At 41.6% G+C, this 17646-nt stretch overlaps 1 protein-coding gene across 3 annotated transcripts in view; it reads right to left on the bottom strand.

The window, feature by feature from the left end:
* Positions 1–17422, bottom strand: part of Dnajc13 (DnaJ heat shock protein family (Hsp40) member C13) — a 123249-nt gene extending 105827 nt beyond the window's left edge. For all 3 annotated transcript variants that reach the window (XR_005976505.1, XM_041677122.1, XM_041677123.1), the window contains exon 1: positions 17199–17422. The gene's annotated coding sequence lies outside the window, so the exon portion shown is untranslated. The remainder of the gene's footprint in view (positions 1–17198) is intronic.
* Between the last annotated feature and the right edge of the window lie 224 nt (positions 17423–17646).

Genomic DNA, 17646 nt, shown 5'->3' with positions numbered 1-17646 from the left:
ACCAGACTATATCAAGGCAATAAAGAGATTGAAGATGAGCATTCACAGACTTTTATGGCAGTCTGATTAGTAGAATCCTCGGCTGGACAGAGCAAAAACAGATAAGGGTTGCTGGGTTTGTGACGCACTGCAGTGAGAATAAAGCTGTGCCGTATCTACTGACTGTAGCCTAGCAATACACAAAACCCAGAAATAACTTATTTTATGGAAGTAAAAAAACAAAAAGCAAAAATGAAACACTTAAATTCTTTAAGTAACTTTGAAAGACAGGATTTGTGTTACTATTAATGAAAAGTTGGTGATCTTCTGAAGATACATCAAAACTTACACAAAAAACTAAGGAAGAATGTGGGACCTGGTTTCTCAGCTGTGAAGTGGCCTCTTCTCCCTGGCCTTACTAGAAACGCATGCTAAAACTTACTGTAAGATACTTCACCAAAGTGTAAATAATTCAAATGGAACAATAGGAATTACAGCTTGCTTAAACTTGCTTTACATCTTTACATACTTCAACTCCCTTTTGAAATTAATTCACAGGCCATAAATTCACCATCTTAAGTACATGATTCTGTTTGGTCTATGCATAAACATTCTACAGCCATCACCAACTCAAAAATCTTTTCATCACCCCAAGACACCAGCTGTCACTGGGCGTGGTGGTACATACCTTTAATCCCAGCACTTAGGAAGCAAGACAAATCTCCTGAGTTTGAGGCCAGCCTAGTCTACAGTGAGTTCCAGGCCAGCCTGGGTATGGTAAGACCTTGTCTCAAACAAACACCAAAACAGATCCTCACTGACAGTTATACCTTGGATCTCTTCCCCCAGCACCTGGCAGTGAGAAATAGACTTTCTGCTATTGTTTCTGCCCATATAAGGGATCTTGGCAAATGATGTTCTACTGTTTGCAGATGTATTTTGTTCATTCATCTACTGAGGGACAGTTGTGTTGTTTCTTCCTTCTGGTTATTATACATAACACTGCTTGCTATGACATATGTGTGCGAGCTGTTGTGGAAATGTTTTCGTTTCCTAAGTATACACTAGAAGGGCAAAGAGAGCCTTCATTCTTCCTCCTTGTTGTTAAACCACCACCTGAGTTTTTAGCCTCTAGACAAAATGCTCTTCCCCCAGATAGTCTGTAGCTTGCACTGTCCTCTCCTTCAAATCTATGCTCACCATCCCGTTTACAGTGAGATCTACCCTACCCAGTTAGCACCCTCTTGTCTGCACTTCTATTCTTTTAAGTCCTTGTTTTCCTCACAGCATTCTTCACAGTCTAAAGCTCAGTTATCTATCTAGTCCTAGTAGCTCACAAATGCGTCCCTGGAGTCCACAGGAGAGACTGACATAAAACAGCTGCACTGGAGAAGCATCTGCATGAGTGAACGTAATGTGGCAATCCTGTGGGCAGTTCTAATGACCACTTAAAGCCTGATGCTCTAAGAGTGGCAGTCCAAACAAGAATCTGCCAAATCTTTGAGAAAAGTACCATTAATTCATGCTCTAAGGAACAGAAGAACACCACCAATTTTTGAGTTTTTATTAATTATCAGAAAGAAGAAATTTATCTTACAGTTAACTTGCATTTTCTTATTGGTGAGCATCAAGAAAATGCAGTCTGGACAGCTCATGTGACCCTTTGCTTTGAGGTGGTCTGATACTATGAGTGGGTGTGACCCTTTGCTTGAGTTGGTGTGACTTTTGTTTGAATGGGTATGACACTTATTTCTGTATTTTGCATTTGATGTAACTTGAAGAGCCAACCAAAATTTATTAAACCCATCAACATCCCGTCCTTCTGAATCATTTGCAGTAGTTATGCTGAAAAGAAACTGAGATATTACCAAAGACTTTAAAAAAAACAACAACAAAATACCTGAACTACACATATAATATAGATAGTTTCCCCTCATATATACAAAGGGGCGGGGGCTGGAATGATAAAATGGACAGAAAGGTGAATGGCTGACACTGAAGAATGGGATTTGAATTCTTGGTCCACACTGAAGGAAACAGAATGACCTAGTCTATACCAAAGCTCTATTTCGGACAAACTAAAAAAGAAAAAAAAATTATCTTGAAGAGAACCTAGCTGATACCATTAAGGACTATTGATGGAGGAAGGTCATTGGCTAATAAAGGAACTGCCTTGGCCCATTTTATTGGTTAGAAGATAGGTGGGAGGAGTAAACAGAACAGAACGCTGGGAGGAAGAGGAAGTGAGCTCAGACTCCACAGCTCTCCTCTCGGGAGCGGGAGCAGACGCCTCAGAGAGATGCCATGCTCTGCTCTCCCAGGCAGACGCACGCGATGAAGCAAGCCGCCAGGTTAGACATGCTGAACCTTTCCCGGTAAGACCGGTGCTCACAGATTATTAGAGATGGGTTGATCGGGATGTGAGAATTAGCCTGTAAGGGCTAGAGCTAAAGGGCCAAGCAGTGTTTAAAAGAATATAGTTTCCGTGTTGTTATTTTGGAGCATAAGCTAGCCATGTGGGCAGCCAGGGTGCTGGGGATGCAGCCCCGCCGCCCTTATTACTACAGACTACAAAGTAAAAATCAGAGAAATATTATAAAGGCCTGAGATCTGAGAAGGGAAATAATGTTACCTGAGAAATACTATAAAGGCCTGAGATCTGAGAAGGGAAATAATGTTACCTGAGAAATACTATAAAGGCCTGACTGCAGGCACATGCTAGGCATCTCAGCACTTGCATGGTTAAAGCTAAAAGATAACGAGAGACCAGCCTGAGCTACATAGAATTAAGAAAAAGATATGAGCCCTAAAAAATCCACAGGGGAACCAAGGCAAAATAATTCTGCAATTAATGACAATAGAGATTTATGAATTCTTAAAGAAAGTATATGAAGAATGAATCCATGAATGTCACTGATTCAGAACAGGCTGGTGCCTACCATTCACAGAAGAATGAGTTTCAGGAAAGATGAAAACACACTGAGAAGATTTTGAGGCGAAGACAGACAGAAGGTCTAATACATACTATAAAAGCAAAACCAAAGGCTACCAGGATTACTTATTAAAGGAAAACTACATTCCCGATGAGGATTAGCCTGGCAGCAGAAAAGAAACAGAACTACAGAATTACTCAAATCTTACATATCAAGATTCCTATAGGTGGGACTGAAAAGATGGTTCAGAGGTTTAGAATACTTGTTCTTGAAGAGGACCTCGGTTCAATTCCTAGCACCCACACTTGGCTCACGACCATCTTTCACTCCAGCTCCAGGGGTTCCAATGACCTCTTTTGACCTCCATAGGCACCGGGAACTGCTCCTTGGCATGAAAGCCTTTTCCTTTAGTTGTGGTATACTCACATAAGTATGTCTTCATAATGGGAGCAGAGGAGCAGGAGACAGGGCTCCAAGTAGTCAAGTAACCTTACAAATGAGGTAATTCAGAGCTGTTATTAATATCTGCACAGTCTCAAAATAGAAATCATAATACTTTCATTGAAGGATACTTGAAGGCTGGAAGACTGTGATCCTATTCTAACTGTATGGCATGTCCTAAAATTGATTACAAAGCAACTCTTACCAAGTACTCGGTTGCTAGTGACTGGGCTAGGCATCTACCACACATTTATCAAATTCTCTTGTCCTGATGGTTCCCATTTTGTTGACAAGAAAACTGAGTTAGAGAAGTTTAATTATATGCTAAGGTTACACAGCTAATTAAATGGTTGGGTCAGGCTCTGGTACAACCTGCTTAAACTCTTCACTCTATACACTTGATGCAAGTTTTCCTATATTCCCTCAACCTCAGGAAATCCATTTCGGCCATGTAATTACTCATGTATCTTTTGACAGCATGTCCCTGAGCTAACCAAAACTGATTTCAATTGTTATCTTTATCTGGAAAGGATCAAACACCTGTAGGAAGTGGCTTTTGAAACTGCAAATTCAAACAAACGAATGACCACAGTAAATACAGGCAGACTCCAAAGCGGCACTATCCCACCACCCATGAGTACAGCATAGAGCACTTCCTCTTACAGCTTGCTGCCCTCTTGACTTTTTCCAGAGTGTTCCAAACAAACACGTGACAACAATCTATCCATGCATGACTTCAGGTACTGTTTGAGGAGATTTCACAAAAAGGGTATTTTAACTAACTCTGAGCACTTTAGAAATAATTAGGCTATGGTCTACAGAGGGAGTTCCAGGACAGGCTCCAAAGCTACAGAGAAACCCTGTCTTGAAAAACTCAAATAAATAGCCAGGCTAAATGAGGTCTGAAGTTGGGACCCATTGCTCAGCAGGGTGACATTAACCTTCCTAAATTTTCAAGTTTATTTATACTGTCAGGAAAACCTCTGGTAATTTTTTAACACACTTTATCCGGTGAGGAGCACGTGGCCTGAAAACTGAATGAACTCTTTCAGACTACCATCAGACTTCTAAACAAACTCACAAAATGCAGCAGCAATTCACACAAAGCAGAAAACACAAGAAATACAGCTAGAGATGGTGACGAATGAGTATAATACCAGCACTTAGGAAGTTGAGGAAGGAGTATCACCATGATGAGGCTAGCTTGGGCTAGTTCCGAGCCAAGCTTTAGGACGAGAAGAGAGGCGAAGAGGGTGTGTTGACAGTGTACCATCCAGGGAAGAACTAGAAAAACTTCAAACGAACCACAGAAAAAGTGTGGCAGTAAGTCGGGGATGCTTGGAGCAGTGGTCAGGAGATATACCTTGGCAGCTGTGGCACAGATCCCAGAACTACTGGTCCATGTACTACATCAGCATACATCTACTACCAAGGTAAGAACGGTAAATTTAAAGAAATACTACTTACTGCCAAAGGCAGTACCAAAGGCAGTACCAAAGGCAGACCACTCACTGATGTTTAGGTTGAACAAATTTCTTAGTTTCTCTGAGTTACAGTCACCTATAAAATAGGGATGAATATCTGTTCAAAGAGTGGTATGGACTAAAGGAGACAACTTAGTTAAGTAATTAACTCAGAACAAAGACTCAGGAATGAATATTAACTAGCAACTATCATTCTTTAACTATACTCCAGATACACAAATTCTTTTGTTCATTGTTTGATTCTCAAGACAGGGTTTTCTCTGTATAACAGCTCTGGCTATCCTGGAACTCTCTCTGTAGACCAGGATGGCCTCAACTCACAGAGATCCTCCAGCTGGGTCTCTGTGATCCCTCCCAAGTGCTGGGAATAAAGGCAAGTGCCACCACTGCCCACAATCTCCCGTGCATTTCCATTCCCCTTTTATTTCCAAGTATACGTTAGGGCATGGGGGGGGATGATATCACATGATCCCCCTATATCTTTTGGTGGTGATATTTTGTTTGTGCTATAACAAATAAAGCTTGTCTGGAGATCAGAGTGCGGAGCTAGCACTAGTTAACCACAGATGCCAGGCAGTGGTGACCATGCCTTTAATCCCAGCCCCTGGGAGGAGGAAACATGAAATGATATGGCTAGGCCCAAGGAGGAAGTGATAAGGCAGGGTGGAAAAGGAGCTTGGTCCCTTTCTGGCTGAGAAGTTGGCGAGGTATGGGGTGGCTCTGGCTTGCTCCCTTGTCTCTCTGATCTTCAGCATTTACCCCAATATCCAACTCCAGGTTTTTATTATTAAGACCAACTAGAATTGGCACTACATCTTCTATTAATACCAACCTTCTATAATTCAATGTAGAGCAACTCAACCTACATGCTGTGTCAGCTACCTTAGTTAATCATGGTCTGAAAATGCTATGTAGAAACTTTCAGGGCTGGAGAGATGGCTCAGCTGGGCTGGAGAGATGGCTCAGCGGTTAAGAGCATTGCCTGCTCTTCCAGAGGTCCTGAGTTCAATTCCCAGCAACCACATGGTGGCTCACAACCATCTGTAATGAGGTCTGGCGCCCTCTTCTGGCCTGCAGACATACACACAGACAGAACATTGTATACATAATAAATAAATATTTAAAAAAATTTAAAAAAAAGAAACTTTCAGAAACAATTTAAAGTTTTATACTGCATACTGTCTCAGTCATGTGATGAGATCTAACTCCCTCTGCTCCACTGTGCATGCTTCTGAGGACATTAGTCACCTGGTAGCCTCTTATAATCAGACTGCTTGTCACGGTGTGGCACTGTTTTGTTAGCGTACGCTTATTTTACTTCACAATGGACCCAACACCAAGGAGTAGAGATGCTGGCAACGTGGACATACATGTGAGTTCCCTCCAGTGAAAGGGTAATGTTCTCAATAAGGAAAGGAAGTGTGCACATTAAGGATGCTAATGTCTATGATGAAAAGAATACTTCCTCTCATGGACTGTGAAGGAAAAATCATGAGTTTTGCAGTCATATCAATTTCAAAAGCCGCGGCCATACTGATACGTGATTAGCTGAGGTGAAAAAGGTAGTGTGTGTGTGTGTGTGTGTGAGAGAGAGAGAGAGAGAGAGAGAGAGAGAGAGAGAGAGAAACACAGCAAACAAGAGTTCAGCACTACCAGCTGGTTTACAATTCACTGAGTATCTGGGAACCTATTCCCAATAGATGAAGGACTTACTGTGTATCACCTAGAATTTCTAACTTCAAAAGAACCGGGTTCTGTTGACTTCATCAGCACTCACAATTTTTACTTAACCACTTGTGACTTTTGAGAAAAAAAAAAAGAATGAAAGAAAATTCATGAATAAACTTAATGTCCCATCATTATCTCTTCTCTATTTTTAATAAGCTCTAAGGAGTTTAAATATAATTGTTAATGGACAAAAACACTTAAGCAGCCATTATTCTTTATTATTCATGAAGAAAACTGCAGACCTCCGGGTACAGAGAAGCATCAAGCAGGTAATGTCAGTAAGAGTCTCTTTTCACAGGCACAGCTTAAAAAGATGATAAATGGTAGAATGGGATTCTGTCCTGCCAGCCTTCGCCCACTAGGTGGGCCACTTGCTAAAACTATCAACGAAGGCAGAGCAGTGATGACTTATGCTTTTAATCTCAGCACTCAGGAGGCAGAGGCAGGAGGATCTCTGTAAGTTTGAGGCCAGTCTGGTCTATAGAACACGTTCCAGGATAGCCAGGGCTACCTAGGGAAACATCATCTTGAAAAATCAAAACAAACAAAAAAGAAAGCAAGACAAAAACTATCAGCTAAATTCATTCCTGCAAGAACGTTCCATTTCTTTTTTTTTCTTTTTTTTTTCTTTCTTACTTATGAATGCCCAGCCTTAGCTTGGCTTATTTCTTTTTTTTTAAATTTATTTATTTATTAAGAATTTCTGCCTCGTCCCTGCCACCGCTTCCCATTTCCCTCCCCCTCCCCCGATCAAGTCCCCCTCCCTCATCCTAATGCCAAGATTTACACTTGCTTTTGAGGAGGGAAAAGCATATTTGCATGCCACCCTTTAACTAAACTATGCTCCACTAGCTGGCAGGTCGGCTTCAAAGGTTTCCACTCTATAGTTTGGTAGATCACTACTGTAATTTCTTTGCAACATCTCAGGTTATTCTTTTGATAGAAATGTAATAAAGGTTAAAATGTCAAATTAAAATTCAGGCTTTGGCAGGCATGGTGGTATATGTTTATAATCCTGAAACTTGGGAGGCTGAGGTAGGAGAATGCATTTGAATAAGTATAAAGACGAATATCAAGACTGCTTCAAAACAATACAAAATAAAAAGGGTTGGGGCTGGCCTCGGGGATAGCGCACAGGTCAACTATCACAGTGTTTGGCACGAGTCACTCTTTTCAATGAATTTCATGCTTTGTGCTTTCGAATAACCGTCTTGCATTTTCATATATTACTGATAGTAATGCTGGTACCCATTTACAATCATTTATGAATAAAATTATAGTGGTCTTGAGGAGATACATGGCTTTGATTTGACGCACAGAAAAGAAGGATGAAAAGGAGGGGAGAGAGGGGAGGGAAGGGGAAAAATCTGAGTCCAGTGAGCAGAGCCCTACATCAAGCTGACACTGAAGCGAGCTGCACAGACATAGCCTGAAGCAGACTACAACCAGACTATAAGTAAAAAAGGCTGCGTGCACAGTAAATTAAGCACATATGCCTGGCTTGCGTTAAATAAATTCAAAGGACTTGGTAGCTAAGGATGAACAAAAACACTAAAAAATAAAAAAAAAATGAACATAGGAATTGGAGTAAGCAGGTTTTTCATCTGTTAAAAGTATACATTTTTAGCCGGGCGGTGGTGATGCACGCCTTTAATCCCAGCACTTCGGAGGCAGAGGAAGATGGGTCTCTGAGAGTTCAAGGCCAGTTTGGTCTACATAGCTACAGAGCAAGTTCCAAGTCAGCTAGGGCACTAACACAGAGAAACCCTATCTCAAAACAAAACAACAACAAAAGTGTACATTTTACACAACTATCTGAAAGTATTTCTTTTTTAAAAAAATATTTATTTATTTATTTATTATGTATACAATATTCTGTCTGTGTGTATGCCTGCAGGCCAGAAAAGGGCACCAGACCCCTTTACAGATGGTTGTGAGCCACCATGTGGTTGCTGGGAATTGAACTCAGGACCTTTGGAAGAGCAGGCAATGCTCTTAACCTCTGAGCCATCTCTCCAGCCCCTGAAAGTAATTCTTATATAAATATGACAATTTGGAATATCGGGAAGAGACTAATTTTCTCATTTTGAGACTATGAAATCTAAGTATAGAATTTGCTCTCAGGTAATGAATTAAGAGCATGACTTTGCTCTGAAATGCATCAAAAATTAAGATGGACTGACATATGGATAAAGACAGACAGAAGTGTAATAAAGCGATGACAGAGGTTAAGATGCAGGAGGAAGGCATGCCAGAGTCTGATACAAAGTTCTTCCAACTTGGCCTACAGTGGCATGTTTACGGGACAATGCTGAGGAAAACTTGCAAGCAAGCCTTACTTTCCTGAAGAAGCTTTCCCTGGAGTCGCTGTTCACTGTTCCCTGTGAAAGCCATCTAACAGTGCAGACAGGGATAGCAACTTATCTCATGGGAACCACCACCTAGGCAGCAATTAACTAAAGAAGAATCCTTTTCACTGGTTCTTAAAAATCTAGTGTTCACAATCAGATTTGAAATCTATTTAAATTATACTACTAGCCTAGTACTGTTTCAAACAAAGGGTTAAAAAATGGCTAGCAGAATATTAATTTTTACCCAGATTTAAAAGCTACACCTAAACTGTTTTGGATAAAATGTGCTGTGTCTGGATAAACCTGTCACTTGAACTTTAACCCTGTTTTCTTTCTGTTTTTAGTCAGGGTGCTGCCTTCAAACTCTTACAACCAGGTGATCCTCCAGCCTCAGTAACCCACAATAACTGGGACATAAAGTACTGTACCCAGGTCATTTTTTTAAAAAACTTTCTTTTTAATGTATGACTAAGTTTAAGTATTTTATTTGGAAAGAACAAGTAAATACTGTGTGTGTGTAATACCCTACAATAACCTTAAAATAGCAAGAAACAGATCACTATGGTTTCAGTACACCCCGTTTAATGCCCCTTAACTTGAAGAGATTGACCCCTAGAGAAAAATGCTGTCACAAAACAGGGAAGCAAACAGTAACATCTATGTTTGAATGACGATCATATACCCCAATAACTGTCCAGAAGTTACAGTGTGCTATTGTATTATTTGCCATGCCAGTATTAATAATCTCAGTTCTGCTTCATTCTTTCTTAAAATGTCAAAACATTAAGAAATTTCTTCATGAAGTGGGGTGGTAATTAAAAGGCAACTCCTAAATCTGAAGGTACTCTTAGTATGGTCTTCATGGAGAAGGACTGGGCTTATGTACCACAGCAGCTAACTGTGTGCCCAGGTGTGCAGACCAAAGCCAAGGCCAATCTCCAGAGTTGTTCATCAGGACCTTCTTTTTGTTTGTTTGTAGACAAGGTCTGTCAGTGGCCTGGAACCTACAGCTTACTCTAAGGTGATCTGTGAGTGAGCCCAGGGAATCCACTGGTCCCACCTTCCCAGTACTGAGATTACAGATGCTACCATGCCTGGCTTTTTGAAATGGGTTCTGGGTATTGAACTTGGGATCTTATGCTGTGCTGAGATACCTTCCAACCTCATCACAACAGTTAATTTTATTGTCCTTCCTACTTCAATATAAATCAAATGCTGAGCTGAGAGAGATCTATTTTAATTATGCATATGTTGATTCCAACTGAGGCATCTTCCTATTTTAATCATACATATGTTGATTCCATCTGAGAGAACAGTTTTCATTCTAGATAGATTTATCTATTATTTAAAATTTTAAATTTTTCATAGAAAATATATTGTGACTTTGCCCTTTCCAAAACTGAAAAATATTTAATCTATTCCATCTGAAAGAATATTCATCTTTTCAGAAATGTGCTCAGTTCTTTTAAAATCTGTGCTGCTGATGATTTATTTATATATTCTAATTCCTACATATTTTTCAGACTTTCTATTCCTTATTTCTATTTCATTGTATCTCAAAGCAGAATCTTGCTTGCTTTTGCAAGAACAACACACTCTGGATGATTAAGCTCAGGTAGCAGACACCTCAAAGTTAAGCTCTACCATGGTAAGGAGGCCCTAGTCGGCAAGGGAGATCTTTGATGGCTATGTTTTAACCTGCTTTCCCTTTAACCCTGCAGCAAACATAGTCTAGTTATGTTTTATAGTCAACACCCATACATAAGAAATAATATTAAAATAAAGGCAGTTTATGTGGCAAAAATTTCTCTTTCACCCATACTAACTACCAGGAGCAGCTTCTACCTTCCCACAGGGTTATAACCCACAGATTTACCTTTAAAGAAGAATATTCTAGTTTTAAAAATTAAGCAAGTGACTTAAAGGTTTGGGGGAAATGTAGCTAATCTGCTCTAAAATTTGATAAATACTCAAAATACATTCTGAATTGTGACTACAACTTGAGGGTAAGGGGAATCTACAGGAAAAATACCAAAGGAACACAAATCAGAGACGCCTGTAAAAGTCCAACTTTCAGTAAAGTTGGTATAGAATTTTGGATCTATGAAAGAAATCCTGATCCATGCAAACCTTAGTTGTTCTTTAAATTCGATAACTATGGTTAAAGGCAGCGCACGAGAATAATTACTACAGACTGCTTTAGGAGTTTTGTTTCCTATCTGTTAGTCAAATACAAACCAGTGCTCAGGATGTGGGCGAAATACATGAGCTGCTCAGGTGGTGAGGTCTACCAAAGGAAACATGGCAAAACCCATTGCTTTTGACCCTGTTTTAGAAATCATATTTCTTCATAAGCAGTCCAAAGGTTCAGTATGTGGATTGTTGAATAAAGTTAAGAGCACACGGATATAACTGTGCATAAGTATGCCAAATTGGATGCACCTTTTCACAAGTAATTGTGTCTTAAGTCACTGAAAACGACAATAACCATGCCCTGGCTTCAGCTAGTTAATAAAAGGATATTCCCTAAATCAGTGACTCTCTGGGGAGTTCCCATGACTATGCATCAGTGTCTGTAACAAGAGGGGGTTATGGACTGGCAGGCACTCAGCAAAAGTACACTGCTCCAGAAGGAAAACATGTTTAAAATACTGAATTAAATTTTGAACTAGGGGCTGGAGAAATGGCTCAGTGGTTAAGAGCATGAACTGATTGTCCAGAAGACCTTACTGAGTTCAGCTTCACACACCCACATCAAGGGACTCACAACAGCCTAAAACCCCAAATCCAGGGCATCTAACGCTCTCTCTGGCCTCCAGGGACACTTCCAGTTAAGGACACAGAAACAGACACAGACACAAACAGACCAGAAAACCTGTCCTCAATGTCCAAATGCTCATTTGCATAGAGGAAAACCTATTTATAATGAACTAGTCCCACAATCTAATTCAATTTCAATGTAAAACACAAAATATATTCAATTGGGCTTAATGTACACCAATTTCCAGCACAACAGTTACTATAAATTGAGAGACTATATTTACCTTGTTCAGTTCAGAAAACAAAGCTAACAGCAATTCCACTTGCAGTATTTGAGTCACCAAGATGACAAACGTGTACCCATCCATGCCTGTCACAAACTGATTCTATGCAAAGGTGCACATCTCTGACAATTTCAGTGTTTACTGTGGTGTGTGTGGTCATCCTTATTTGTATATTGAAATGCATATGGTCAGTTCTGCTACAACGCCATTTTGATAATGTATTAATTTATCCCAACATGGCTGGTACACTGGGCTGGGGCTACAGTTCAGGGACATGGTATCTGCCGAGAATATACTCAACACGCGGAGGAGTATGATTCCCATTTCACATCTGCTGCTTTCAAAAGCCACCAGGAAACAAGATGAATGCAGAAAACATTTCAGCTCAGCAGAGCCACCGAGAAATTCTCAAAGCATGCACATGCACACCACAGATCAATGAACGACAGTTCATGTGAACACCATACAACTTCATTTCCTCCTTTCAAAACTTACAGTAACTCAATACCCCTCGCAATGCTCACTTCCATAGGCAGTTAACCAAGTGCCAGATACATGCCAACAGTGCTGCTTCCAAGCCCCCATTGTTTTACATGTGCTACTTAAAGCTTCCCGTTTCTGTGATCCTAACCTATGTTTGAGATAAATCCTGTTTTTATTCAATTTTACATAACAAAGTGATTTTTAGGAAAGCACATGGCCTTGTTATAGCAGAACTGATTATATTTTATCATAAATGCTTTTCATCTTTAAATGCTACCAGACAGGTGTGGTTATTTTCTTAAATGTACAGCACGTTTTTATCATTTGTTGGCCAAATCTGTATCTTTTTTTTTATGGGTATTTTTTGGTATACTATCTAAAAACTAACATTCCAACAAATGTCTTCCTGTCTTCTAGAATTTTTCTAGGTTTATGTTGTACAATTAAGACTATATTCTTGGAAATTTTGCCTGTACAATATGCCATAAAGCCAATTCTGTCTATTAATGTAGTTGATGGAGCTATCTTTAGGTTTCACGGAATATCTTTCTCCACCCTTTTATTTTTACCTATCTTTCACAGAGGGAATCTTGCAGACTATACACCTATTGTGGTGTGTGCGTGTATACACATGTACACTTGCACATAGCAAATATATATAGTCTATATATGTATATGCAAGCATGTTTGTATATATATGTGTGTTTTATATTATATATATATATTTAAAATACACACTAGAACTCTAATAGAACTTTGACCATTCTACCTTGAAAGAAAATATTTCAGAGCATTTTCTATATCTCCTCATCCTTTGTATTATTGTCTAACCTTCTAATTTTACATGATACAAGTGAAATACACTCCTAATTTCCCTTACAAAATCTTACAGAACTTAAAAACTAATTTTTCCTTCTCTCTCTCTCTATCTCTGTAGACTTAAGTTTTACCTATTAATGTGGGGAAAAAAACCTGTTGCTATTTCCAGACTCTTTGGGAGTGGGGGAGGGTGTTGAGACAGGGTTTCTCTGTGAGCCTTGGCTGTCCTAGAATTTGCTCTGTAGACCAGGCTGGTCTTGATCACAGACAGACACCTGCCTCTGCCTCCTGAGTGCTGGTATTAAAGGTGCGTGCCACCACCGCCTGACTATCCAAACTTTTTAACATTTATTGTTTCTAAATGTGTATGTGTGTGCCTATCTGCAAGCAGATGTAGTCCTTGCTGAGCCCAGAGGAGGGATTTGGATCCTCTGGAGCAGGAGTTACAGGCGGTTGTGAGTAATTTTGCATGAGTATTGGAAAACAAACTCAGGTCTCCAAATAGAGCAACAAGTTCTATTATCCACTGAGCCATCTCTCCAGCCCCTATTTGCAAATCTTTGGATGTATTTTCAATGTTTTAGTGACATAGAACAGATATTTTGTGCTGCCATGCTTGGAGTTTGCTGTTTTTCTCAGCAGTGTCAAATAGGGAAGCCCAAAGGCATTCCCCATCTCTTTACTATGTTTTTCATTTCCAGGACTTCTGTTCAAGTCCTTCAGTTCCTGTGGTTTGAAATTACTCAGATCATCCAGCATCTGACCATGTTTTCTGCCTCAACCATTAACGGTCACTTGAAACTCCCTGCTGGATAGCACTATCTACCTACATCAATCTGAGTGTAGCTATAACAATTGCTCTCTTAGGAATTTTTTCCTCCCCACCCCCTCCTTAGCTTTTCATACGCTTCTTGTTTCACTGGAAGCTGGACACATAAGAGTGGTGGAAACTAAGGTGGATAATTTTGTTATCAGAAATGAGTATCCCCTTCTTTGCCAGGCTGTGAGTGCAAAGGGTACATTAACCTAGTTAGGAGTTGAGCTGGCTTTAAGCCCTTGTGACAGTTAACTTTAGGGCACCACAGACTTCATTCTTTTGCAGAATAATATGTGTCTGTGGTGGGAGGTGATTTACCAGAGAAATCGGTCTGACCTTTGCGTTGTGCTTCATGTAACCTTGTGCTTTTCCCTGCAGTACTCTGTGATCAGGGTGACAGATTCAGACCATTTACTGGCAGGAGATGGAGATGTAGTCTCTGTCCTGATTAAGTATCAGTCTGAATCCTATATTACATCACAGGGTCAGGAATATGGCCTTCTTTAGTCTCCTGACTAACCCTCCCCTAGATATTCTTACTTTCTCCATATTCGCCTAAGTGCACGCTCTCTATCTCTCTGTCTCTCGTGTGTGTGTGTTTGTAATATCATCCCCACACATATATTAAACCTTGTTGTTTCAAAGAGAGAACAATTTGGAGCAATTTCTTGACCTTTTAAAAGCTCTGCTGCTGTTCCCCTCCACTGGGTCTGAATAACAGACTCCAGTTTTCTAGGAGTGCACACAGTGGATTCTGTGTATAATAAATAGCTTCTAGGTTGGCACATTCGCTTTCATCCATTTTTCAACCCTTCTGCTGAACTCTTAACCACTGTCCGAAGGTCCTCCCCTAGCTTTCACCCTCCCTCTCCAACCCCTCCTTAAGGTCTGAGCTAATGGTTCACTATCTCCTCAGTTCTCTAAGCAGTCTGAAGTAATCAACTTGAAGTTAGTTTTTTTTCCATTGCTGTAAAGATGTAAGCAAAGCTTTTAGTAGCAGAATCAAAGCTAAATGATATAAATGATTCCAGGATAGTGAAAGGCACGTTAACAATTATTTTATATAAAAAGGAAGGTTTTAATGAAGCTGATGAAGGTGAAAAACACTAAAAAGTATCTCAAAACAACTGCATACCATGAAGATGGCCCAGGAAGTAAAGAGGCCTTCTGACAAGTCTAACAACCTGAGTTCAATCTTCCTGTCTCGTATGATGAAGGAGCCAACCATCACAGCTAACTCTGAGCCTGAGTTCAATCCCCAGGCTCTACACAATGAAGAACAGAAGCACGCATGCAAGTTGCCCTCTGACCTCTGCATGTGCATCATGGCACACAAACACACAAGTAAACAGAAACAATATTCTAAGTACAGAAAGAACGCCCTGGTATGCAGAAACTAAAAGAAAGCATAACCGACTAAGAACAGCACCTTAACCACTGCCCAACACTGGACATGGAGCAAAGCCTTAGCAGCAAATAAGACTGGGCTACCAATTAGCTGTAAAACTAGTTTACACCTTGCTGGCTTTCAGTCCCTCAGAGAAGCAGGGGAGAAGCCCATGCAACAGAAACCTCACATTCACCTGTGTAAATACAACTGCCCGAAGAACAGGGCCAACTTAGGTATAAGACGCCTTTTTTTTTCAATTCCAATTTACTAGGAACCAGATTCCACTATGAACCTTCCTCTGAAGTTTAAGAAGAGCAGATTATTATTGTCTACCTGGGCAACCATCGTCTGTTTATCCATAATAGACATAAACTCTTGCAAATAAATCATGCAGTCCAACACTGTATAACGTTTTTTATCCATGGTATTAATATTTGAGTAAATATGAATAAAAGTATTTTTTACCTTAACAACTTGATTTGTTTGCAACTAGGCTTGCTAGTATGTTTTAGACTATTACTGGCACATAAGAAAAAAAAAGAAAAAATATGCATAGCTTCTCAAGGAAATACAAATATATTGGCCCAGGAGCCTAGCTTTAAGGTCTTTACATCCCTATTTCTTAACTCTGACTCCTCTTTTCCTCCTTAGTTGTACTTCCTGTTTTTAAACAAGTAAACGCGGTGTTTTCTCAACTTGGACTTCTGGTCCCTGGATGCTACGCGATATTAACAGCCCAAGCCACCATTTGCGATACTGCGGCTTATACATTGTTTTACACTGTATTTGAAAATTAAAAGGGTTTTATGCTGGAAGCTAAACAAAGTTAAACAGTGAAGAACTAGAAACAAACAAACAAAAAACTAAACGGTGTAGAATAAAAGGGAAAAGCAGATCCGGGAAGTAAGGAATCAGTCCTTTGGGAGTTCGTCTCTATGAAGGGGACGACTTTTATTTACATCAGTCCTCCACCAAGTGATCAAGGAAACGGTTCCAAGACAAGAGCGGTTAATTTAGCATCCTACAACCCGGAGCTTTGTGGGAAAAAGCACGCAGGTGTAGTCTCAACAGCCACTTCACTGAGCGTCCACGCTCTGCTTCACCTTCCCCAAAGGCCGCCTTCAGAGGTGAAACCACAGCAATCCAGCACCGGCAACAGTGAACAGGCCAGGTTACCTTGTACGAAGGAAAAGCCTTGGGGGAAAACTTGATGTTTCATAAAAGGCCTGGAGAAGAGAGGAGCAGCTGTTCCTCCTTTCCCATCAAATCGAAACAGAGCCGAGGGAAGAAAAAAGAAAAAAAGTAAAGCGAGTCTACGCGGGACCCCAGAGGAAGGAAAGAGGATCGCTGACCCAAGGAAACCGGAGGCGCCGGCATCCAGGAGGGAATCCCGAGGGCGGAGCCCGCAGGGGAAGGAGGTGTGGAGTCGGAGTCAGGGCGAGTTACCAAGAGAAGAAGGGAACAAGGACAGTGATGGGAGAAGAGAAGACTACCAGGCAGAGAGAGGGGTGGGGCTGCCAGGGCAGTGTCCGGGGCAAATGTCACTCAGAGCCGGGGGAGGGAAGGGTCCGGGCGCAGGCACCCCAGCGAGTGGAGGAGCAGCCGCTGGTTTTAGCAGCTCCGGGACGCAGCAGCTTAACAGCGCCCGCCCAGGGGTCCCTGCCCGGAGCCCCGGATCACCGCGAGTGGGAGCGGTACCGCAGAACCCTAGAGCCGGAGGCGGCTTTACCTTCGCCGGAGGCTGGAGGCGCTCCAGCCCGAGCTCCGCCCGCCGCCGGCTCCAAGTCCCGAGCGGGATGAGGCGTGGCCGGCCCCGTCCCCTCTCGGTTTCCTTTTCCCCGCCGGGGCCTGTCGCCGCGGGTTCCTGCGCCGCGGCCCCCACCCCTCCGCTCCTCCCTCCGCCTCTCAGAGGCTCGCTCTGGACGCCGCCATCTTCGCCCAGGCTTGCGAGCGCTGAACACCAACGCGCCTGCGTGGCCTCCGCCCCGGCGGTCACGAGACCCAGTCAGCTGACCTCAGCGCTTCCGCCTTGCGCCCCGCCCCCGGGCGGACACTGACCCACCTTCTGCGACTCAGTCGCTGCCTTCCGGGAAACGCCGCGTGTGCTCCGCCCGCCGTTCCGCCTCTCGGGAACTACGCGTGCGCAGAGCGTAAGGCTGGGCCCAGAGATCTCCAAG

The sequence above is a fragment of the Microtus oregoni genome, unplaced genomic scaffold (assembly GCF_018167655.1).
Source record: "Microtus oregoni isolate MIOR12 unplaced genomic scaffold, Mior012 000028F_ref0000031, whole genome shotgun sequence".
Lineage (NCBI taxonomy): Eukaryota > Metazoa > Chordata > Mammalia > Rodentia > Cricetidae > Microtus > Microtus oregoni.
The sequence above is the reverse complement of the archived record's forward strand: the minus strand, read 5'-3'. Positions and strand labels throughout refer to the sequence as shown.